This window comes from Melospiza georgiana, chromosome 5, assembly GCF_028018845.1.
Source record: "Melospiza georgiana isolate bMelGeo1 chromosome 5, bMelGeo1.pri, whole genome shotgun sequence".
In the NCBI taxonomy this organism is placed as follows: Eukaryota; Metazoa; Chordata; class Aves; order Passeriformes; family Passerellidae; genus Melospiza; species Melospiza georgiana.
This window is the reverse complement of record NC_080434.1, coordinates 39,208,216-39,234,889: the sequence shown is the minus strand read 5'-3', so window position 1 is coordinate 39,234,889 and position 26,674 is coordinate 39,208,216.

Here is a 26,674-nt window from a genome sequence, read left to right as displayed (position 1 = left end):
CTCAGGGAATTGGATCAGGAGCACCCTGGGGCTCAGGGCAGAGAGATCCTAAAGGAGCAGAGAGCCAAGGGACGTGGAGGCAGTTTGGTGGCAGTGCAAAGGCGCAGCTCGGGTCAGCTGAGGACAGATCTGAGCCGTGGCTTGCAAGCCCTGCTTGATTCCAGCTGAGTCTGCAGAGCCATTTAGATCCCTGCAAATGTCTGTAACCTTGGAGTGTTCATTAACCAGACTGTTTCAGTCCCCCTGTATGACAGAGCTGACTGTAGCTAGCAGGGCTGGACTACTTGCAAATATTTCAGCTGTATGACTCTTTTTCCTAAGTGATTTGTATTGTGCCTTTGCACTTGACTAATTTCATGTTCCTGATCCTTGTTCCATTTAATATTCTCTTTGTATTTTCCATTCTGTTTCTACCAAGATGTGCACCTTCACCAACATTACTGCTAATGATTTTCTCTTCTTTTCATCAATAAAACACATATTCTCTGGAGTGACAGTGAGTTCATCTGTTAGAAAATGCATTACTGTTAATAAGACAACACAAATAAGTAAGAAAATTTATTTCAGTCTGGCAACAGTAGCATCACTTCTGCCGCTTGTGTGTATGTTAGGGAGGAGGAGTAGGCTTTCTTCTTCCTTCCATTTCCAATTTGAGAATTTGGGATTTGAAGTTTTGTTGTTCAGTTGCTACAACTAGAGGGATAATTTCTTTCTGTAGTATCTATTTACAAAATGTGTCAAAATCAGAAATAACAGATAATGGAGATATTTTGATAAGCAACATGAAATACAGAGTGTGAGGTGAGATGGTGGGGCTTATTTTCTAATGGACATCTCACTTTCTTATCATGGAACAGGAACATTATTTATAATAAAGTTTCCCCATGTGCAGGATCCCTGCAGAAGTTGATGTCTCAGTAAGTAACAATGCTGTTGTCTGGTTGTACAGCTGTCTCTGACTGATCCTGCAGGTTTGTGCATTAATATGGAGTGGAATTTCATCCCAAGAACACAATTGTAGAATGGTTTTGTGGGCTGCAGATGTTGGCCTTTGACATCTAATCTGGCTCTTGCAAGACAAAATGAAAAATTTCACGGCACATTTTGTTTTCTGCGGGCCTTGTGGTGAATGACACATGAGCCTGTAATCTTTTGTGTAGTCAAAACTGCTGCTGTGCTTATTTATGGGCAGCATAACCTGAGCAAAATAGTCTGTTGTCTATGTTACCTCTTTTGGACAAAATCATCAAAATCCACAGAAGTGTTTATTAGTCATCTAAATCCCCAAATTTTACAAAGTTAGTTTAGTAATCTCAATTCAGTAATTTATACGCATGAGAAGGAAAGTGGCCTAATGATTAGCCAGCAGACAGTGGGCAGAGTAGGAGGCACTGTCCCTCCCATGGTGCAGTACAGAATTCACTCTCCAAAGACTTTCATGCTTGGGACAAGTGTTGGGTGAGGCTAATGATTTTATTCCCTGCTTCTCTGCCAGCTCTGCTTTTTCCACCTCTCTGCAGCAACAAATGACTGTGCACATGGCTGGGTGTGAAAGTAGAAATAATAGGTTTTGTCAGCTTGAATTTTCAATCTTTTTTTTTTTTTTTTTTTTTTTTTTTCCCTAGGAAAAACTGCATCTTTTTCTTAGTGTAAAGTTACCGCCACAGCTGCAGTCTCTGGTGTGTGTGTGTGCATATGTGTGGGAATTGCAAGGTAATAATGTGCTGGACAGTCACTGGTTGTTTTTTAAGAAGGAACCAAACCGCTAATAAGTTCGGACTTATTACTGGTCCTAACTTACTAGTGGCCCCATTACTTTCAAAATGTAATAATGATTAAACTGGTTACTGCATGGCAATAAATAAACACCTCTGGTTATCTTTGTATCCCAATAATAATAATAAAGAAAAATAGATCTTCCCTATCCAATGACTCAAGGTCATATTATAATATCCATGATGATTTTTTTGCCTGTTGACACAGATATCCTCAGTAGACACAAACACAGGTAGCAAAAGAAAAAAAAAAAAAAAAAAAGAAACCTCTCCTATGTCTTTAACACCTTTAAACCAGAAAAGAATTGTAATAGAACACTGAATCTGGGGACTGAACATAATGAACATAACAGATCCCTAAAATATTGAACATAAATATGATAATGTGTAAAACAATATAAAAGGACAAGATTAAAAAGCTCATTTGACTACATGCATAAGAGAAAGAAACTACATCAATATTTAATTCATTAGTCTTATCTAAAAAGAATTGGCTTACAACTAGATTGTGTAAAAAGAACATAATTTTGTTTAAGTACATACTTTCAGACGTTAATATAACCACTTTCCATATGTTTCTACAATGATAATTATAAAAAGGACCTTTCTGTGCCTGAGATTTTGCCTAGAAACTTTGCCAACTCCTATAATTCCTAAAGTATGTGCCTTCTTTGGGGGCATTAATTTTCAAACCTGCTGAGTTTTGTTAAATAAAATTCCTATTCATAGAGTAATTCTAATTAATTCCTGACCCTCCCAAAAGGAATTCCCCCTTTTCAAGGACCTTTCCAAGGTAAAAGAAATATCTTTGAGAGGTACTGTAATAACTGTGTAAAGCTGCAGTAGTTCTAGAGATATTTTCAGGTGTCTGCTAAAATATACAAAACCAATTTGCTTTCAGGATGTGGCTGACCACAACATAAGTGTTTGCATGAGCATTGAAGCTGGTTGTATGTTCACTTCCCTTCCTCAAGGGATTTTACTCATAAAATTTGAAATCAACATAAAGTATTGCAAATGTTTTGGGTACAAATTTTACATTGCCTCGAAGGGTCAACCTGTGTCTTCTCTTGAGTAGTATGGTTATGATTACAGTCTTCCTTGGGCTCTGGATCACAACAACAAACAAATTATTAAATATTCCAGCAGTATAGTTTTCTTCCATCGATGGTCCACTTTTGCAAGAGGACAAGGAAGCTGTTTGAGGAAGAGGTATTCTCCATCTGATGTGCTTAGGAAGAATTGCAAAAATCACTCATGCTACTTTTAAATTAGTACCTACTGTCTCAATTATGCCTTCTTTAATTTTGAAGACATTTGTTTAAATATATATAGGCTTACGTCTGGGAGAAAAGATGACAAATAATTTCTCTACAAGTACAGAAGAGCTCCAGATGGTGCGAGAATGTACACAAACAACGCTTGTGGAAATCCTGCCATTAAAATGCAGAGCATCCTAGAATTTCCTGAGTTGGAAGAGACACATTGATGTCATTGAGTCCAACTCCTTGCACAGGAGAGCTCCAAGAAATATATAATGTACTTAGAAGAATTGTCCAAATACATCTTGAACTCTGTCAGGTTGGTGCTGTGACCACTGCCTTGGGGAGCTGTTCCAGTGCCCAAACATCGTCTGGGTGAAGAACCTTCTCCTGATATCCAACCTAAACCCCCCCTCACACAGCTTCAGGCCCTTCTCTCAGGTGCTGATCATCAGAGAGATGAGATTGGAGCTTGCTCCTCCTCTTCCCCTCACATGGAAGTTGTGACAGCAATGAGGTCTCCCCTCATCCTCCTCCTCTCCAGCTGAACAGACCAAATCACCTCCTTATGAGCTGCTCCTCATAAGGTTTCCCCTCTAGAATTACAAGGCTGATCGTTTTTCCAGTTGTCAATTTGGACACACAGACTCGTCAGCCACGGTAGGGATTTGCTCCCTCACAATGCACACAAGTAGTGTGTGGTTAATTCCTGTGGAGGGATGGAATGTAAGAAAATAAATATAGTGCAGAGGGTAATCTCACCAGAGGAGCTGCAGCTGTACTAATCACCAAAGATTAGGAACAGCCCTGCCCTTAATAGGCCACAGCTGTGTCCAATAAGAAGATGAGTGCTACAAAAGAGTGGGTTGGTTGTGCTGTGAAGAGGGTTGGAGTTTGTTGTCTGTACTGAGAAGAAGTAGTCAATGCTGTGAGGAGGTGACCATGAGAAATCACCAAGAAGGTATGGAAGATTTACAATAAGATGACAACAAATTCCTAGGGATTTTGAGCCTAGGTGTGAGGTTTCTGACTTCCCCTGAACATGGAGGATGCTGTGTGAGGGTGGTGCCATCCAAAAAGGTGCGCATGGTCTGATGGGTTGATCCCATTGACCTGAAAGTCAAGTTTTCCTGTTACATCCTTCATGTGCCACTTCATGTGCTTCCATGGATGAGCAGGTGCCTGTTTCACACACCTGATCACCCACCCTTGTTTAAGTTTCCAAAACACGTGTTCCTTAAACTGGAGATTTCAGCAAATTATAATGGTAGGGAGAGAAGGTCTTGGGGAGATTTCCTGTGCAGACCCAAATAATTTTTACTTAGATACATGGTGAAGTTGAATGGACTAAGTTAATGTTTTAGAAAGTGTTTCATGTTGGCTGAATACTGCTTCAAAACTTTTGCCAAAGTTCTCTGATTCTCTAAATTGGCCAGTAAAGCTTTTTTTTGTTACTTTGTTGAGAATATCTTGCCAGTATTTGTCCCGTGTGTCTAACTCAGACTACATGAACAACTGTAAGCCCTTTCACAAGCCTTGTCAAGAGAGATTTTTGGGGCCTTACAGACAGCTTCACTTTCACATTACTAACTCTGGTTTGTGTTACTTGGAAAGGAGCCTCTTTCATCCAACATACCAAATAGAAATAGAAGACACCACAGAAAAAATTCTGTCTGCCCTAGCTACAGCAAACACTGGGAAAAATTAATTTTCAGGAAAACCTTTATGAAGAGTAATGATAGCTGAAGGCAGTGTAGGACAATCTGAAGTCTTGTTGCTATTAGTCCCATGTCTGTTTCTGAGGACAATGAAGACATTGTGCCCTCAAACTGATAGAATCCTCACAAATGAAGTCAGAAGCGGTTCTGAGCAGGCTGTAGGAGTTGTCTAAGACCTGGGTGAAGCAGGACTCAAGATTTCTTGGCTCTGAGTGGCTGTTGAGCAGGAAAATGCTTATAAGTCGTTGAACCATCACTGATGTGATAAATTCCTAAAAAGCTCTTTTGAAAAATTAATTTTCATATTTTTACTACTCCAGTTACATTGAAATTTATATACAAGTGAGTTATGTCTGCTGTGGGAAGCAGCTTTAAAATTTCTAGTCATTTTTGCATTTAAATTCTTAGCCATAATGTTACATTAATGTAGTTGCATTGAATATTAAATTGATTTAAAAGTATTAATACTATATACAATATGCACTCTTTAGCATGTAAATATCTTAATGCAGTAACAAAATGCAAATTGGAAAATACTATTCACATTCTTGATACAATATTAGCTTTTTGCATTAATTCCTGATGGCTTATAATCATTATAGCAAAATGACTTGAATGGAATTCTTTAATTTATGAAAGTGTAAATGAGCTCTGACTTGCTTGTTGGACCTTGTAGTGTCACAATATGTCTATTAATTTTGAGTGCAGTGATTGAACCCTTTTAAAACCTCTTAAAAAATAGCTACCTCTGGCAAATGTGTTGAATTGAAATTGTGAATGTTACAGTAAAAAAACTGATGTGGTCTTGTGAGCTAGAATAAAAAAAAGTCCCAAACCTTAACGACAGAAAAAAAAGTCCCAAACCTTAACCACGGGGAAAAAACATGCAGTTCTAACACAGTTAGGTGTTTACCAAAAGTATTGCATTTTAAAATGTGTTTTCCTTATGCAGGGTGTTAATGGGAACACATTCTATACTGAAAAAAGGTTTACTGTTAGTTCCTAAAAACAACTCCTTTAACACAGATCTCTTTAATGAAAATATATTGTAAACACAAACTCTTTACAACACATTATATTTTTCTGCTGCAGCACTCTTCAATAGAACTGTCCAAACTATACAGTTAACTGATTGTTTTCTATTAAAACACATTAAACAAATCCTGTTTAAAACCAACATCTAGGTCAGAATTTTTATGAACAGTTTTAGCTAAGCATTATAAACACAATCAACTTGATACAGAAAGAAATGTTTAAGGTACTCCTTGTTGATTCACTTTAGAGTGACTTTTTTCATTTTGAGTGGAAAAAGTGGGGAAGTAGGGTAATACAAGTAAGTTTTGAGGGCAGTCATAATAAAATATGCTTTACTTCAGGTAAAATTGTTCTTGAACTTAGTTATATAGAACTGCCTCTATAATCTTTTTTCTCTACTCCTGGGTTAGGAGACTTCACCACTACTGCCCTTAGGCAGAGTCTGTATTTACACAGATTCACATACTAGGGGTCAACAACACTGAAAACAACCCTACTGGGAAATAACCTGAATTTGTCAGTGCCCTATCAAGAAAGATTTTTGTTGTATATTCTCTCAGGAGAAGGTGGGTTAATGCACAGCCTTGCTTTTCCAAAGAAGCGCTTCCCAAAGAAGATTTGTGGCTTTTGCCCACAGCAGCAGAATGCCACCCAAACCCATGAAGAAGAAGGAAGAAGCAGCATGAAGAAGAAACCCATGAGAACACCCTGTGCCCTCCATCTTGCTGTCATCCACAACACACTAAAAATCCCAAAACCTCAATTTCTCACTAAGTGATACACCTACACTACTCTCTATAATCTGTTTCACACTTTTGTGGATTCCAGTCTTTCTTGAAGTCTGGGAAATTTTCTCCATGAGTGAGGGTCAAAGCCAGTGCTCCCCTGGGGGTCAGGGCACCCCAGAGCAGACAGAGAAATATTCCCAGTGCCCCGGGTTTCCACAGAAGAGGGACAGAGTATTGAAAAGTTAGAGGTTTGAGGTTCAGATGCCCTAAGATGACACCTCTGCAAGGCAAGGAATTTGGTCACCGAGGCAAGGAATCATTTTTTCGTTGTCAGACCTTCTCCTGTCACATTGTTGGAAACTGCTAAAATATGCAGCTGCCAAGCCCTCCTATTCTCACTGTTTCTCCAAGAGGTAGTGACCTGTAAAAGCAAATTGCCTTTTTTTCTTTTTTTTTTTTTTCCCATTAAAACTCAGGGTTTAAGAGAAACTAAGCAAATTACGAAGAATGTATTAGAACCCAGGTTTCTAAGAGTAACTAAGGAAATGTTTTATTTTAACAAAATAGACTTATGGGTCCCCCCCAGGGTGACTTATCTGTCTTTGAGTTCCATGAAATGATGCGCCAGGAGCCACCATATAGTTCAAGCTGGGAAAGATATTCTCTGCTTGTTAACTTAATAGGAATGGACTGGCTGCAGTTTGGAAAGGATTAGTTCCTCCTTTAAAGATTAAATAATATCATCGACCTCATTTAAGAATCGCTGTTTCTTTAACACATTTGGGGCTTTACAGTCCTAGCAAATATGCTGGAAAGGCTCATTGGTGGTGAAAGTTTTGGACTTGTGAAGAGGAATACATAGGAGGAATGTGGGCCAGAGAACAGACTTGCTCTTTGATTGCCAGTGTCCAAAGTTCCCACTGCCTCACAGAGAAGAGGGATATTGCAAGTTCTGTGTTCTCTCTAAGCCTGTTGCAGAAGTCTCCAGGCTCTGGCACCACATCAGATGGAGCTGTGCTTGAAAGTTCTTTAGGTGACTTTAAATGGACTCTTTCAATATGTGAAGTTATCGCTGCCCATTGTAGAACAGTGGGAAATTGAAGTGCTTAGACAGAGGGCTATATTTAAAATCCTAGCATTTTCATACAGCTAGCTTATTTCAGGGGCTAGAACAGCCTTGAGGCAAATTATCCTTTGTCCTGGTTCAGAGTGTATGTGATAAGCTCTCCATCCCATTCTGTTCAGCATTATTTCTCTTTTTGTTTTTGCTCTCTTTTAAAACTCTAGCAAGAAAAGAAAACAACCTCAATACTCAAATATCTTGCATCATGTTGCTACCATGAGTCTTTCACCCTTAGCCATAACAGGAACATTAAATCAGTATTTAGCTAGGATGAGTATTAGGAAAAAGCTTCTGTGCCTTAGCTGATCATGATTTTTCTCTACAAATAAAAGGACAAAATTTCAAATCTGGCTTTTGTTTCAGTGAAGCATTACAATAGATAAACATTCAATAACAGTGAGCTGTGACATTTACAGAGAGGAAAACATTTGAACACAGAGATTTAGCAAATTCTCAGGATTCTCAAGAGCAAATCTAAAATATTGCATCTCATTGTCCCCAGCTGAGCCCTGTGGACATTCAAGGAGAGAAAATACTTTCTGTCTGCTATGAAGCAGACTCCTGAATGTGTCCATTTTTTCCTAGCCATTTTACCCACACCGAATTTGTTTCATAGTCTGAATTTTCTCTTTGGAGTTATTATAAATGGTCTTAGGTAACCAGGAAGGTGTCTAAGTTTTGGTGCTGAAAAAGCCAAAATGATATTTTGAAGTTCTGTCTGCAACCTATGAACTGTGATGTAAAAATATGACCTAGATATGAGAGTGAGGAATTTGAGTAAAGGAGCAGTATCTATTGATCTCTGTGGACTTTTAGGAAGGTAAAATGGTTTATAGGGTCTCTTTACTCTCACTGCCTGGAACAGCTGGGCAAAGAGAGAGGAAATGGCTTTCCCCCAGTACTTGTCAAATAACTGCTGCAAATTATCCCTCCAAGGGACAAGGTAGACCAAGAGAGTATGTTCTTAAATCAAGAGTAAAGTGGCAACACTGTGGCCTAAATTCAGAGAGAAGGATTGAACAAAAGTTTATGGGATAGAAAATTGACTTATAAAAATTAAAGTAATTTTTTTACTAATAAGCTACATGGGCTACCAGATCAAGATTAATTAAATGCAATCTCTATTACAGAATTATCCAATAAGAACAAGTTATATATGGATATTATCTGTCTATATATTTCATACAAGTAACGTTCTGTAAATGAGCATGTGCCCAATATTTCCAGGTATCTTTTGCCCAAGGCAATGTGATTCAACAGCCTGTGTGAGCTGAAATGAAAATGGGAGGAAATTCCTGCAACAAAGAAAGCTTGTAAAAGTGAAATCTCTTTTTTTCTTCCATTTTATGTGGGAAACACTCATCATGTAACTCTGACATACACTTTGATAGGAAATAACTAATTTCTTGAATCTGCTGTTTCTTGGTTGAATGACTTCAAAAAAATGTGTAGCGGTATAGAAAATCTAGTTATTCGATTATACTTTCTGTTGTGCTGCAAAAAACCAGGGCACAGCCCAACAAAACACTTGAGTGTTTACAAGCTGAAATATATTTCTGTAGCATCTTATTAGGAGTTAATATCTTAGGTGATATATCAGTACTAAATGTACCATCCCAACTGAAATAATAAATTTCATTTTACTTGTGCTTAATAGCAAGCATGAATCAGAAAATGTTTCCTGAATTTTATTAAAATTCTGTTATAGCTCATTTATAACTGAGGACAATGAAGTGCATACAGAATACAGAATGGTATAATCAGTGAAAAGATAAAGAGCTCCAAGCTGCCTATTCTATATTGTTAACATAAATGGAAAATGAGATTGGATCAAGATAAGAGTTTTGCAAGACTGCCTTGGTTTTCTTCTCAACAACATTTTCTCCTCTATGATTTGACATGCATTTTATTCTGTGTAAGGGCCTAATCTGGAAGTCTTCACCCAGACAATGACTGCAGGAGCAGCACGTGGCCTCAGAGCAGCAGGTATGTGTTTGTGACTTGCTGCAATTGAGGCACCTCAACAAAATGGGATCTCCAGCACTTCAGCCTGAGCCTGCAGCACTTCAGAAGCAGCTGGCAGAATCCTTCTCTTGTGTCTCCTCTGATCTCTATGAAGTAGAAACTGTGTGGCCTACAGAAACTGAGTGATCAAACAGCATCACTGGGTTTCTGCAGTAAAAATTATATAATATGCTTCTCAATTCAGCTGTACTGGGGAAAATTGCAGTGCTATTTCTGAGGGGCAGCTGAGCAAAATGCATATTTATTGAAGCTTCTTTTGGAGTAAAGCCCAGTATCTTGAACTTGTTTGCAACAGAACTGAATTCTTTTTCCTTAGTTTTTGCAATACACCAGTCTCCAGGCATGACTATTATCCTTTGGAATTTACACTGACTTCCTTGAGAAGTGCATGCCTGTTCATGTGTTTGTGTGCATACATATGTGTAAAAATCCTTTATGTTTGCAGCTATTCTATTTCTGAAATGCTCAAGATAGAGGACAGCAATGGTAGACTGTGACTGTCACATTTTCTGAAAAATCCCTTTGCCAGGATTTCATTTCCTGGGAAGATGAGAAGTCTCAGAGAAAAACCAGTATTATCTCATTTGCTTCTCCCTGTTTTGCTGCTTTGGAATGTGGCTGGAGAAATTTACCAACGGGTTTGATTGGTTTCATGTGAATTGTTTTTAATTAATGACCAATCACAGCCCAACTATGTCAGACTCTGAAGAGTCAGTCAAGATTTTTTCATTATCATTCTTGTTAAACCTTCTGTCTGCATCCATTCTCTTTCTTTAGTATAGTTTTAGTATAGCATTCTTTAATTTAATATAAGTACATAAAATAATAAATCAGCCTTCTGAGGACATGGAGTCAGATTCTCTTCTCTCACCTCGTCCTAGAGACCCCAGCAAACTCAACAGTAGACAAAGATTTATCAAATGCCTGTGTTTGAGTTTTGGTTTTCTTTCAGTAAGACATCAGAACATTTTGATCTGCAGGTACTATAAAGTAATAAAGGGATTTATTTCTTACAGCCAATGCAGTGTTGGCTTTGGCAGAGAAGAGGAGGCCCGGTGTTTGTCACCTGAAGCAATATTTTCAAATTGGAACAAAGTTTAGTACTGGCCAAGATGGTGCTATTAGATCTGTAGGTGAAGAAGTTAAATCTATAGCTGGAATTTCTTGCTACCAAAATTCTTTGTCTAGAAGAAGCCCTTTCTTGAGACTTCCTACTTTTGATTATTACATTTTTACTGAAAGTAAGTGCCATTATAAACATTAGGCATGGAAAAGTGAAGCAGGAAGAGCTGTAATATCTACTATTTAAGCCATTTTGTAAAGCCTTAAAGGTTGGAAATGTAAAGAATTAAAAATATATTAAAAATACATTTTTGAGGTCTAGAAAGTACCACTGGAGTTCAATGATTCCCTTTATCTCAATATAATGTTACCTCTCTTCATTTTATTTCTCTATTTATATATTTAAGCATAAATGTGAGTGTGCATTTATAGTGTATCAGGTCCCCAGTAAGAGATCTTTAATTTAACCCCCAGTGTAATTTAAACTGCATATATACATCATTATCAGAAAACTGCATTTATACATCATTATCAGATCTCTACTGCTTCCTGCTGCTGATTTGTACTTAGGTGATAACAGCTGGACTCTCTTCACTGAATAGCTGATGCCTGATCTAAAAACAATGTCATCTGAACCTATCCTATAAAGGCAAAAAAAGTAGGGTTGTTTTCTTATTTATTTTTAAAAAAACCTAGTTCCATGTTCTGAAGGTGGGTGAGAAGTCTCTGCTCCCCTGTCCCTGTAATGTCTTATAATTTAAATAGTTTCTTAGCAGTTAATAAATTAATTGCTCAATCCTTGGAAAAAAAATATTCTCTACTCCCAGCTTAAGGGAATGTTCATGAAGTTGTTTTTTAAGAAATATTTATGAAATTATTTTTTCTGCAGAAAGCCTTATTTACAATTTTTAGTGATGAATGCAGATTTATTTTTCTTTTTTTTTTAAGGAAAAAGAAGATATAGCACCATACCACTGAGAAGTCTCCCTTAAAAACTGTCCAAGAGAGAAATTCTGTCATTACCTCTCCCTGAATGATTTTAAATGCCCTACCAACATGAAGACAGTTTTTCATTTTGTTAGTCTATGAAATAAAAAGCTCCAAAACATCCAGTATCAGAACAATTTCAAACCTGTTCTCATCTGAACAAAAATGCACACATACTTATATTTGAAAGTATTTATACATGTATGTTAAAAAAATTCCTATTCTTCTTTATCATAGACTTCAGATTATTAAGAGAACTCACCTAATACTGGTTCCAAGTTTAATGTCCAAGTTAGAGGCTTGGATGTTTCTAGGCATCTGTTGCTACAGCCCAGTGCCATTTCAAAGTAAAAAATATTGACTGTCGGTGGGATCTTGACATTTAAAATCCTCTTGCACCATTGATCCTCACTGTAAATACCTGTACAATAATCTTTTTATTAAAAAACTTCTAAGAAAGATGAACTAAGGATTGGAACAGGGCTATTAATGAGTAAAAAAAAAAATGTAACTAACCCCAAACACACTTTAGATATTTGATATAAGATATTTGGAATATATTTTAGGTATTAGATATTTGAAGATTACTGTGGATGATTATTGACTTCCTGCACAGAAATGGTCTATTTGTTAATATCTCAGATCCTAATATAGTCCCTGAATTCATGCCATTTTAATTTTAATTTTTTAAATACAATTAAGTACAGGTTCACTCCTTTAAGACAAATGATTAGTCCTTTTCTAGGATTCTAACAAAAATAATGTTAATTCTATTTAACTGGCATAAATGGAGGCTATTTTTATCATTAAGAGGTAAACATAATTGTTAGAAATATAATTAATCAGAAAATTAACTAAACATTTTATCCTGTAAGGATACAGAGGAATCTTCTTACAGGAATCCACGGAGATCTGTGTGGTACCAGAACAAAAGAAAACTCTGCAGCTGACACTTACAGTTTAATGTTTCTTGTTACTTGAGTCATCTTAGTAAAGAAATCAGTACTGTGCTCCTCCAGATGCTGGTCCTGGGCCTCTGAGTTTGTGCCCTTTGAGGAAGAGCTGGGAGAAGGACAAAGCATTGTCCATGGCCGTGTATAGACATGGGACTGTTATGAAAAATAATGAATAGATATTTGTCTCAGGCTGGAAACGCAAGACACAGCTGGGGCTCTGTATTCTATTGCCATCTGTTAGAGGTGGGGCAGTTACCTTCTGTTAAGTGGGGCCACCTGTTCAAACCAGGTTTGCTTTATCTATTCCACAACCAATTGAGTGCCACTGAGCGGGCCACTGAGTGTCACTGCATGGCTGATAAAATTCCATCATCCATTGTGAGATGCTCCACCCAGGGGGAGGAGCCAAGCATTCCTACCTGGATATAATCTGAGATTTGGAACATCACAGGCAGCCTTTTCCCACTGGATTCCTAGAGGACCAGCTTTATTTTTCACTGGATTCCCAGAGGAAGACCAGGCCCATCTAGACCACCACTGGATCTTCAGAGGAAAACTCCACCCTTCTACAGGATCCCTGCTCCAACAGAACCACACCCGTCACTGCAGGAGGGCTGCAGCCACCATTTAGTGGGAGTGCTACCAAAACCCTGACACATAGGTCAGTGTTGTTTTGTCTTACTGCATTTTTCTTTTATTTTTTGGCTTTTTTCCCAAATAAGAACTGCATTCCTAGTTCCATATCTTTGCCCCTTAATTTCAAACTTATAATCATTTGCAGGGAGTGGGTTTGCATTTTCCGTTTCAGAGGGGGATCCTGCCTTCCTTAGCAGACACCTGTCTTTTCAAACCAAGACACTATTAATTACTATTAGCAGGTAAAAAGCATCAAATTCAGAGACAAACCTGCTTCACATATGCTGACCCTCACCTTGCTTTTTAAACCCCAGCTTTTGTCACAAGAGGTGTCTATTCAGATGGTTAAGACTTACTGCTGTCATCACCACCTTACAAGGCAGGTTTTCTCCATCCTATTTCATAAATTCTGTTCCCTAGTACTTTCAGAGAGCATTTTTTTTGGCCCATTTTGGCTTCAAATGAGAATTGAGTAGTTTTGTCCCCAATCCATGCTGCTTATACACTTTGTCTATCTCTTGACTTCGACTGCCAAAATTTGGATTGTGTTTTGTTAAATAAAACTCCACGTAACATAGGGACTGCCCAAATTCATAAAGAAAAAAACCTATAGAAGATGGAGACCTTCCCATGGCACAAGGACCTAGATCCTGAACATTTCCATATGAAATGTGAGGATAGGTGTAATTCTGATGAGTGTTGGCCCTGATATAAATCAGGAATAGCTGCTCTGAAGTTAGCAGAGTTGTATTAGTCTACAAAAGGATGTGGGAAGATCAGGCTACACATCCATCCATTACTAATATAAATTTTCTGTATTTTTATTTGTGTATGCATAGATATCAAGATATTTTTAATTTCAGAATTCTCTGCAAGACAATTTTTGTTTAAACAAAAAAAGAAATTAGTCTAGAACAGAAAATGTTTGATTTTGAATTATTTGAAGGTGTTGCCCAGGTAAAACACCATGGGTCATATTTTTTTTTGATCTGCTTACATTTTGACTTCACTACTTAGATTTCAAATGTAATTATACTTGCTTATCCTAGACTACACGAACAAAAATTTGTCAGCTGTTACCAGAGTTAATACAGTCTAGAATTACATTTTCAAACACTGTTAATTGGTGTTTGAAATTAATTAATTGCACTGTGCAAATTTTCTGAAATGAAAGATCTGGATCTTAGAGATTGTTTTCAAAAATCAATGAATCAAAAAAGTTGTGAATACGTCTCCTGGATAATATTGCAGAAGATTCTCTAGGAATAATTGTACAGTAGCAACTCAATAGTGCTGGTTAGCTTTGGAAGAAAAAGCCACTGTGTTGGTGTCCTTCACCAAGATTTTGAGGAAATTTGTTTACACTGAAAAAATATAGCGGCATATGAGACTTGGTAATTTTCCACAAAACCAAAATGAGCTTTTTTGACTTAATGTTGTGTGTAGGCATGTCTCCAGACACCTCTATTTTTTTTGTTTGTTTGTTTAAATACCTCCTTACAGATGTAACGTAGACATGAAAAATATAAGCAATAACAATGGGATTTATGTGTGTGCAGTTGGTATAAAAGTGGACATCATTTGGAGCCAGCTGTGCCACTACCTGTTGTGATGGAAATGGAGTTATGATTGCTAAATATTCATTTGGTTGCTGAGATGTTTATTAAATGAATGTTGGTTTGGATTAATATAAGCCTTTATGGGAAAATCAGCAGGGTGGAAACAGAGCACATCAAGGTAAGCCAGGTAGGCAGAGATTATTAAAGGGCATTGGTAATGTAAAATATCTCTGCAGTCAAAAGTACTTCAGTAATCAAAAGAGGGGAAAAAAACAGAGCTAAGGAGAACATAAAAGTTACAGGATCACACTGATTTCTGCAATATCTCTGACTGCTTTCTCAGGAGGGCAATTTGGAGAGCAGAGTTGGGTTAACTGCGTGGTGCCTAAAGTGGCTGTTTGCTATTATTATTCTGAGCTTCATTACCATTGACAAAATCAATAATAATTTGTAAGAAAGCTGCCAGGAGTATCTCAGTGATGCAGACGTGGCCAAGGGAGCTTAGGTGGGGTTTGCCCAAAGGAGAGGAGGAGAAAAGTGTGTCCAAGCAGATGGCTGAGGCTGGAGGGTCACCCACGCCCCCTGCAGCATCCTGTTTCTCCAGTGCTGGAGAGGAGGGAGACACTTGTGCATCCCTTCTTTTCTGTCCCAGCCTTGGGAAAAGAGGTAGGAAGGAAAGTGTTGTTTACTACATGTGGGCCTTGAAAACCTGAGAAATGCATTTCACGCCGTGCTGTGCCTGAAGAAAACTTTGCTTCCTCCTGGTGCGTGAGGCCAAGCGATTCAAGAACCACTGTTATGTAAATATTTACATTTGTAAGAAATAGTTTTTCTCATCATAATTATGTCTATTCAATGCTTACCGTACTCACTTAGCAGCAAATATTAAAACAAGATCCTTGCAAAGAGAAATCCCAGTCATTTGGCAAAGAAAGCTGCATTAATCCTCTGCTACTTGCTCCCCCCTCCATTTTAATTGTTAATAACTTTTCAGCATGCAGGAGAAGTAATCTCCCACCATGCTAATGCCAGTCAACCTAATTGAAAAGAAATACAAGTCATCTAGTGCACAGCTGAAAAATTCAACTTAAATGCAATCTGTCATTATCTTTCCAATGCCAATTTTAAATAGGTATTAAAGTAAATGGGGGAAGCATCTTCTCATTTCTCTTGCGGTATCATTTCGTTTTTACAGAAGTCCCTAATCCCCAAATAAAGATTCTGCTCGATACCAAACAAAACACTCAAGAAAGCCTCTAGTGTCTTGGAAACCAGATCCAAAAATAGAGGAAAAATTTCCCTATCATGAATTAATCTCATTTGAAAATGATTTTAAAAATACAGTTTATGCAATGCAAATCCTCGCTCCCAGAATAACCTGTATTTGTGGTTGTTATGCCACAGTCAAGAGATAAATTACTGCTCAGTGAGCTGTTTCAGCACAGCAACGTGAACTGCAGCTAGGATTAAGGAAACTGATGAAGCATAACGTACCATGAAAGAAATGAAAACATTTTATGGGACATATGGGTATTATTGACAGGTTTCTACTTTTTGATACAATGAACTCTTTCAGCAGGAGATGGTATTTGAAAAGTATCCTGCATTAGGAAATTATATGCCACATTTAAAAGTATTCACACTTTTAGTCCTCAAATTATTATATGCTATATAACACATTTCAATTTAATTGGAAGAATATTGTATAGTGATGCTGAAAACTTGTTTAATGGAGATAATACTTCAGCTCAGTAGGGGAAGTTGGATTCATTTGAAGCTGAGACATCCTCAGATTTGTAATTACCAAAGAATGCTTCTGAGTAGGTAAAAGTATATTGAAAATATGTCAGATGGGGCCTTATAGAAAATCCATCAAGTCTTTAACAGGTCAAGCTCAAACAAAATCTTACTAAAGCTATTGCTATCAAAGTGTATTTGGTTCTGGTCTCAGGACAACTTTCCTCAGCCTCCTCCACTGACTGAAATTCCCACAACTGCAGAAACCTCAGGATCTGTACTATGCTGCATGTGCTCAGCGAGTGTAAGAAAATAGCTGGTTGAAAAGATCCTGCTATATGAAGCTCGTCAAATTGAAAAAGAGAGTTTTTAACATTCTACCCTAAAACACAATGGATAATTATTTTTTCCTTCAGCAGCTTTGTTTTCTCCATTCCTTCCCTGAAGTAGTAAGAGATTCAGCCAGATTGAACAAAGTATATGCTCTCAGGAGAAATCATCTGCTGGTAGAAAATTATGTGAAATTTCTTATGTTATTCTTTCCAGTGTTCACAAACTGGAAAATTTTGTACTTCAGACCAGTACTCTGTTGTAGCTACAGTTGTTGTGGTAGAGAAGAAGAAAACAAGAAATAGGGTCAGGAAGAATCACATCCTACTGTGTACATTCTACACAGCCCTTTTATATGAATCAATAGCTGCTAGTGTTTTAGAGAGATCTAATTCAGTAGTTTTCAAGACTCTTCGTGTGAGATGGTATAAATCTCTTCTCAGTGTCCATGTAGTCCTAAATTCATGGGGCACAGATGTTTAGAGCAAGATTTCTTTACATGGTGTTTTTGATCTGTCTGCATTCTGCTATGGCTTGCACATAGACGTGGTTGGTAACAAAGGTTATTGTCTCACTGGTGGGAATCAGTATTAGAGAGTGGGTTTTAGATTAGATAATTGGAAAAAAATATTTTCTGTGTGGGTGGTGAGGTACTGGAGCAGATTGCCAAGAGTTGTGCATGCCCCATCTCTGGAAGGATTCAAGGCCGGGTTGGATGGAACTCTGAGCAACCTGATCTACTGGAATGCATGTACCTCTGTCCATGGTGAGGGAGGTTGGGACTAGATCATCTTTAAGGTCTATTCCAACCCAAACCATGACCCTATAAACCTTGATAGACATTTGATGAAAAAAGCACATCCTTTTTGACTTTTACATCTGTTCTGGTGACATTTTATAAGTCAAATCTGAAAAACAGACACATTTCTGGTGGGACTCACACAGGGAACACTGGAACAGACTCACTAGGGAAGTGATTGTGTCACCACCCCTGAAAGTGCTCAAAACATGAATAGGTATGGTCTTTTTTTTTTATTTTTTAGTAGGCATAGTGGTATATGTTTGAAGTATATGAACTCAACCTTGGAGTTCTTTTCCCACTGTAATGATTTTGTAATTCTAAGATGAAGGAAGATAAAAGAGCACTGAGGAAAATCATGGCAAAGACAGTTTGGAATATGAACTACGTGATTTTATATAAGCTGCATTATTCTTCACTGCGACTCAAAATCTAAAAGATGTGTTTTTCATGCTCTCTGTATTTAATTTGGAATTTGGGAAGGGACAAAACAATGACAATAATAATAAAAATAATATTAATAATAATCTCTCACAGGGGCAGAGAGGAAAAAGGGAATTTTGGTGATATTGTAGTGAGACTGCATGTGGAATGCAGATTAATATGAATTAGGTAGAAGAAAATGTTTGTGCAAAAGGCTGCCCATCTGAATACAGATTACATAATCAGCACAAGAAGAGGTTGAAAACAGAGAATGTTTTTCTTGTGTCCTACAAAATGTCATTATTTTCAGACATTGTACTGTGTTGAATGCATCATAATATGCAGCACAAGATCTAGAGGAGAAAATCAAACCAGTAAACTCATAGCACCCAAAATGCCTACTTTTCAAAAGCAGAGTCCTGAACTAAGGAGAGAGCCAAAGCAGAAGAATGATGTTTTCTTGACATTTGGTAGCAATGACTTGCTCATGGTAATAACTGTGGTATATGGAAAATTTTCAGTAACCTTCCCCCCACATCAAGATATTTACACTTCTAGTGGAAACTACCTCTTCTGCCTGTTACTTTTTAACTTACATATTGTATAAATTGTTAGAAAACCTTAAATTATACTTCTTATATATACATTTTTCTTCTACTTATTTATATTATATAAGAGAAGTGCGAACATGCAATTTCCCAAACAGTATGTGGTTTCTGTATATTCTGTTGTTCTCTGCTAGGGCTTAAAGGTGGTCAGGTTCTCTTGAAGGGAAAGAATATAGGAACAAGATATTCTGGAACTCTGATTAAGTGCTTGCTAGTTATATTTATCACAGAAATTGCTTAAAAATATTAAAATACTTATTACTAGTTGGCAGTTGGTTAAGTTTTCATAGACTGTTCAGAGTTCCAGTAGGATGATTGGGGTTTTTGGGTTTTTAGTGTCTAGGGAAATGCCCTCAATGTGTAGGCTGAGTGACTATAATTCTGTTTCTTTTAAATCCATGTCTCCCAAACATGTTGCACAAATTCTTTCAGTTAAACTTCTGAATTAAGTTTATTTTTCATTTAATGACTCTCAACCGGATCTATGCTGGGGCTTAGCGTAGTAATCGACACTTTGGGAGGAGTGAGATAAAATTGTCGCAAAAAGAAAAAAATAAAAACAAAACAAAAAACTTATGAAAAGTATTTGCTATTCCTTGTAAATGCCAAATATCCTTAGCTAAAGTTAACTGCCACAGAAACTGCCCCCAGTGTCCTCATCACTAACGACAGGACAAGTCCCAGCTGGAACTATTTATTGGCTTAGTCAAGTGCTCCACTCCTTTGTTCTGAATATGTCAACTTTGATTCATCCTAGGGCTTAGTTCCTGTCAAACACTGTTAAATGCAACTGGAATCAGCATTGCACCTAGGCATCCACTAAGCCAAAACCGTAATCACTTCTGCAGAAATGTTAGTAGTCTGTGGCACTAAAGAGTCAAGGCATTCCTGTGAGGGTATCTTGTACAAAAGGGAAGTCTGGTCTCATCCTTGGCACCAGCTAGAGGTAAGAAGTTCATAACATCAGTACTGAAAGCTTTGGCAGCAAGCTCTGTGACCTCAGAAGAGTGAAAGTTCCTTTTATTTGTGTGATTGATATTGTCAGGGCACGTGCAGGAGTACGTCATGAGGAGTTAGAATTGTCCTCACCAGCTAAAGCATTGCCAGTGTTCAACTTGGCATTTTATTGGAGCTTGTTGGTGTGAGACTAAATGGAAAAAATAATAATTTTGAGAGATGAATGGTAAAGCACAAAATATTTTTAAGTGGATAAGAGAAAAACAGATGTCATCTATAGACTGCAACAGCAGTTAAAGGAATCTGCTCAGAATGTCATGATATCTTCTGCTCATATCATGCAAAGGTAGCATTTACGCTGATTTCAAAGGGTATGGTTGAGGATGGCAGCATCTGAAAGCAGCAAATACTTGGATGCCATGTGAGCTATTAGGAAGGAATGGTACCAATTGCTAATGAAGTAGCAATTTATACTATGGTGAAAAATAAAGTTAGAAGGCAAGGTGGGTAAATGGACATTCACAAGGTATCTGAACACAATGTGATTTATTTTGAGCAGAGGTCTTCAAAATGTGAGAATGAACCACAAGGATTTCTAGGGATGCATACCTTCAGGAACTTATTCAGACAAGTCTTTGTATGTTTCTTTTCTGTGAAACAGAGAGTATGTGACATGGTCTCAAAAGATATTTTAAGTGGAACATAAAGGTGCATTCTCATTAATTTGTTGTAAATGTCATCAGGATATGCCAGGAGAGATATAGGCTGTGTATTAGGGAAAAAAATTCTTCATTGAAAGAATTTTCAGACCCTAGAAGAATCTACCCAGGGAAGTTGTGGAGTCCCCATTCTTGGAGGTATTTAAAAGATGGATAGGTGTGGACCTTGGGAGCATTTTGGCTCCTTTGCCAGTGGACTTGTCAGTGTTGGGTTATCAATTTGAGTCTATGAGCTTAGAGGTATTTTCCAATCTAAATTATTCAATGATCCTTCATGTAGAAGAATAGCTTTATGTAGAAGTTTTACCAAATGCATAATAAAACATGCACTCAGTAAAACTTCTACATAAAGCTATTATCTCCTTCATGTAGTCCATAGGGCTTTGGATGGCAGAGTCACCTTCCCTTTACCAATGACCAAGGCTTCTCTTGCAGTTAGCTCCTAACTGTTGCCCAGATCTCCTGTGGAATTCCAGTACTCCCTTCCTTTTTGAAAAGGTTGAAATTCTTGGTGTGGAGAAGAGAGATTACCGAGGAATACTACAAATGAAATATCTGAAGATTTCCATCCTTCCATGATTTCTTCTAAAAATCTATTTTGGACTTGGAAAGTCTTTCAAATATGTGTGTGATTTCATGGCTAGGTGGGTCTGAAGAAGAGGAATCCCCAGGTTCTGGCATGTCAGCAATTCATGCTGTCTTCACAGCATTGCTGGTTTGCTTTTGTGTGTATGACTGTGCACAGGGATAAAACACTAGCAAATAAGAATTCTTTACTCCCTCTGGAAACAATGATTTGAATATTTTGTGCTCTGGGCAAAGCACAGGAAGAGTTAAGGCTTGTTTAGCTGTCAGCCTGCCACAATATTTACTTTTGTATTTACAAATATTCAGTGCATCTGATTTAAGCAAAGCTAAGAGAGATTTCACCTTAAATCATTAACACAACAGAAGCCAAAAACTCGAAATACAATTTTTATGCAGTATTTAAAAAAAAAATAACGTGAAGGCTATTTAACCATTAATGGTTAAATGTGCTAAAAACCATTGTGAATGCAGTTCTTTTCTGGATTTAGTTTCAAAATTTCTAGATAAAAGTAATTTAACTCTTTTTATGTTACGTGTATTCAATTTTATAGCAGACTAATTAGAATCCTGGAAATTGCTTAACCAAGCATTAGACCAGAAACATCAATGCTATAATATTTCATTAATGAGGGAAGCATTGTGAATAACTAATGGATTTTATTAACACTAGTATATATAACAACAGGAATAGCTGGTAGTCCAAGGAAAGATTTTTATCAAGAAGTCTGTGGAAGTAAAAGTCACTGAAAGGTAAAATAATAAACTTGTTTGACACACTGAGGTGCTGGTTTAACTTTGGCAGTCATAGGGTGAAGGCGCTGTAGTTGATAACTCAGTGGCTAGAAGGGTCCTGAAGTAACAGCATTTGACATGCCTGGGAGATCTCATCAGAGGCAAAGGAAGATCCCTGAGAAGAGAAATTCTAAAAAGGATTCCTGGTGGGAAAGCTGCTGCCATGCAGAAAACTGTTTCAGATAAAGATATCCAAGAAACTCCTGCCCCTTGGGAGGCAGCAGTGTTTCTAATAATTGATGGATATTATTAAGATATGCTGGTAGAGATACTTTTGGAGCAGTGTGAACAGCACCAAGTGTATATTAAGAAAGTAACATTTCATTAGTTTACTTTTGTTGTGCTTAAGAAACAAATTTTGAGCCTTTTGTGGTATCCAGGCAGTTATTAATTTATTGGTAATTAATGTACATCAGAAGTAGAGCCACACTCCCAATGTAGTAGCCTTTTTTACCATTACTTAAATCAATTTCATAGTAATGTGACTACTGATTAATTCAGCTCTTGTAAATATGACAGTTTTTAATGCACTTATTTGCACTGACTTAATCTTCCAGAACAACTAAATGCAGCACTGCCCCTTCCCCAGGTTCAGTGCTAAAAGAGAGCAGCTTAGTTTATCTTCTGCATTAACCTAACTTTAAACACATCTTTGAGTCTCCTTAGTAAATAAACCCAAGCCTTTCTGGCTGGTGAAAAAGCCAAGTGTAGCTCAGAGCCATGACTATGTTTAGGAGAGGTTAGCAGGTCATCCAGCAGCAAATACAAATGAGAACAAAAAAAAAAAAAAAAACCCAAAAAAAAAAGGAACCTGTCCCTGGTGTGGAATTACTTTTGCAATGCCACCTGGTGCAGAAGTTCTTTACAAAACCCCAGAAGGTATCACCCATCAGCTAAGGGCAGGCTGCAAAGCAGCAGCCAGTACATAGGGGAACAGGTGTGGAATAAGTAGGGAAATAAAATGTAGTAAAAAGAACCCATGCATGCAAGAAAATTTGTCCTTCTACAGAAAGTTAGTGACCCAAACCCTTTTTTTTCTATCTGTTTGGTCTTGATTTGAACTTTAGGCGTGAACAGGTGATCTGTATATCACATCACGTTTTGTTACACGTCGTTAAGATCACTGACCACTGAAAAATCCCCAGAAAGTTACTCTTCTGCTTTCAAAGCTATGTTACAATTTTTAGAACTTTGGATTTTTTTTTTTTTTTTTTTCCTGGACAAAGCTGGAGCATTGAATACAAAGTTCAAGAGAATTATACTGCTGTTAATTTCTGGTGTCTCAAGTAGTGCATGCAATCCAAAGACAAAATATTGATAGAGAAAATATTAAGCATATTTCATTGTACCAGCTGTGTTTTATAAATAAAAATCCTGACGAAGAGTTAATTAGCTCTTCAAGACACGGGACACTGTAAACTTTCAGTTGGAGGTTTTAAATCCAGAAAGCAACCGTAACAGTCACCTAAACTTACTGCATATATGGCAGTAGCCGTCACATTCCCCAATTAGTTCCAATTTAAACCAGTTTATATATAATTTCAGATTTAGACGAAGCTTTGAAGAATTCCCTATATTGTAGGTCAGTTGTTTGGTAGCTCTGTGGTGCAGTAAATTTGGTATTGCCACTGCTAGCCAAAAGACACAGATGTTGCATTAGCCCTGTAAATCACCCGAGCTGAGCCTGGCCTGGCTTGCTTTGGCTGCCCTTATTTGGCTTGCCTAAAGATGTGCTTTAGCTTTTTATTTTTTGTCCAGTGAACAGTTGAACATTTCCTAACTTGTTTGTCTTTATGCTAGCAATTGTGTGTTGCAGTGTTATAATAATTTTGTTGCCTTTCGGTAAGCAATAACCAGTAATACCAGAGGTATTTCACTCTACAAAGAGCAACATATTGTTGTTCTTTGTAGGGTGAGATATGTTGTTCTTTGTAGAATGAAATACCTCTGACCCCTCAAAAAATAATATGGAGCTGAGGAGAAACAGGCAAAGGATGGTAGCAAAGGCCTTCCTTGAAAGGCTCAGCCTTGGGATGACAGCAGATGTTATAAAGATGCAATAAACAAATTGCCAATGTTGCCAAGAAACCTAGCCTTGGACTAAACCAATTCCAGGGCAAAACAAAAGGAAGAGCAAGTGTCTAGAATGTGCAGCACACACTGTGTGTGCTACAGGATATAGGGATATCATGTGGAGGTGTAGATTAATGTAGATCAAGGTACAACATGGATTAAAACCAATCAGAATCAAAGTGATGCAGACCTTACAGTTGGGAGAAGGAGAAAACCCACTGTCAGCATCCTACTCCTTGTGGTGTAGAATTCTGGCTGACCTCTGATCCCAGTTTGCCCACCTCTTCTTCTTGCAGGAGTTCTCATCTCTGACTTTAGGATCTGGACAAGCAGGGGAAGGGGTAGCGCAACACACGTGAAGGGCTTGTATATACACAAGCCTTTGTGTGTATATATATATATACAAAGTGCACAGATAAAAAATTAGAATGTCCTATTAATGAGGGGTTTTGTATAATAATGTAGTTTGAACAATCAGCATTAGTGTTGTTGTAACTGGAGTAGTAAGTCTTTGAATAGGCACATAAAAGTTCAGAATAACAATGAATTCTTGGCTGCAAATATAAGATATTTTTCCTCTAGCCCACAAAAGCTGGAAAAGGTGCAGATTCTACTATTAATTAGCCTCAGCCATAAATCTGCATTTTAGAAAATTGCTATAGTTGTCTGGATTAACAATTGCCACCCTTTTTGAATTTGTCATGTTTGGCTTCTGCTACATAAAACTTTGGGAGATTGTACATCCCTCTGTAATCAAATCAATACAGCCAAGTTATTTACAGTTCAAGTTAGTTTTTAACTTTTTGTTTGAAAAGATGGAATAAATAGATTCTGATTTACCAGTGGTTTTTAAAAACAAAATGTGGCTTCTAGTGTTACTCTTGTATCTCTTTACTTTTTCAATTTTACAGAATCTTCTGAAATCAAATGTAGACTCAGATTATGTCAGTAGTGGTTATTCCTATGATAGGAAAATATTTTTTGTATTTCTACCTGGTGTCCTCTGTACATGCAGCTCTTTGTTCTTTTTGCTTCAATCTGACCCTAGAAATCAATGTCAGAGAGAAGATTTCATTTGCTGTCCTGAAGCAGCCCCCACCTACCAGTAAATTAAGATATTTTCTAACCATAAAGTATGCCATAAAAGCTGTTTTGAAGTGTGTTTTCTTTGCTGAGATCATCTTTCCTTCCTTTTTTTCCCCTTGGTATTTTGCTAAATCCTCTGTTTCTAATATTGTTTGTTGTTGTCTGCTTTCCCCTTTCCCATTTAATGCATGTTCTTTAATTTAAGAATGCTGGGATTTTGTTCTGCTTGTGTTAGCCTGATCTCTTGTTCTGCAGAATATTAAGACAAGGATCAAAACTCCATGTGAATATCATGGCTGTGTTTTTGCCTTATCTAGTTTTTCTCATGGTTTATTTGATAGTAATTATTCCTTTTGATAATTACTTACTTCCTCAGCCATGAATCTTTTCTTTAACAGCTTAAACATGTGGTTCGTGCATGTTAAAACAGCTGAGCTGCATGGATGGCACTTGAGCAAGCAGTCTTTAATGCTGTGGTATCCAACTCCCTCTGTGAGAATGAGATCTGACATAGAGTCCAGCATGCCCGATAATTCACTTTAGAAAGTAGCTGTCAGTTGCTGACAATTGCTTCAGAAGCTCACAAATTTTTTTTTTTTTATTATGGGAAGAATGATATGTCACGAGGAGATCATAGAAAAATGTCCCTGATAATAAAGTTGGGATATTTTTTATGGGATATAAAGCATAACAAATAACTTGTTATGACTTTCTCTCATTTAGACTGTGGCTTGACACAGGGTATATTCTATTTTAATATCCAGATTTCTAATATTTTTTCTCTCTCAATTTCCCTTGTTGCCTCAGTAATATGATTCTCAGTGTAAGTGATGCACAGTGTACAAGTCAGCACTTGTTCTTCCCTTCATTCTTCCTGTTTGCATCAATAAATATCTTTCAGCTGCCAGATCCAAGGTTCATTGAAGACACAGAAAGACTTGTGATGACTTCACTCTGATTTGAATGTAACAGTTATTTAGATATGGAGAATTTTGTGTGATGTCAACCAAGATGCATGATGAGATGGTGCAAACACTTAGCATGACTGAGAGCCCAGTGTCCATGTTCTGTACAGAGTTCATCAGCATCTACTTTAGGTGCTAATGTGGATAAGAAACAAAAATAAATAATTGACAGCTTGTCTTGTCTTGGCAGGCAGTCACTGGGATTCGTACAGGAAATATGCCTTAGTGAATTTGGGAAAAACCCCCTTTCATAATTAGAAAGCAAAGAACTCTCAAAAAATATATATTTCTAGCCATACCATTAAAAAAAAAAATCCGACCAAAAACAAACAAACATAATAGGCTGGATTCTAAATATGCTGATTTTTAAGTAAATTGTAGGTATTTTCCTACTGGAAACCCTTATGGCTCATGGATCATTTTGTTCAAATTAAACATCTTTGAACAAATATTGAGCAGTCATTTTGCCTATGAATTGAAAACAAAGCATCTCAAAGACATGGTCTTTTGTCATACCCAGCAAACTGGATTTTTCACCTTTTCCACAAATATAATCACCTTCCTTTTGTGCATGGTAATGGATTGACCTAGTGGGTCAAACAATTAATATAATTTACCTACACAGTTTTCTGCTTGCTGGCTGTGACACGTGTTCATCAGTGCAGATATCAAATAGTTGTCCATTGGTAAATATTCCTGATAAAATCATGATAATAGTTTTGCAGAACTGA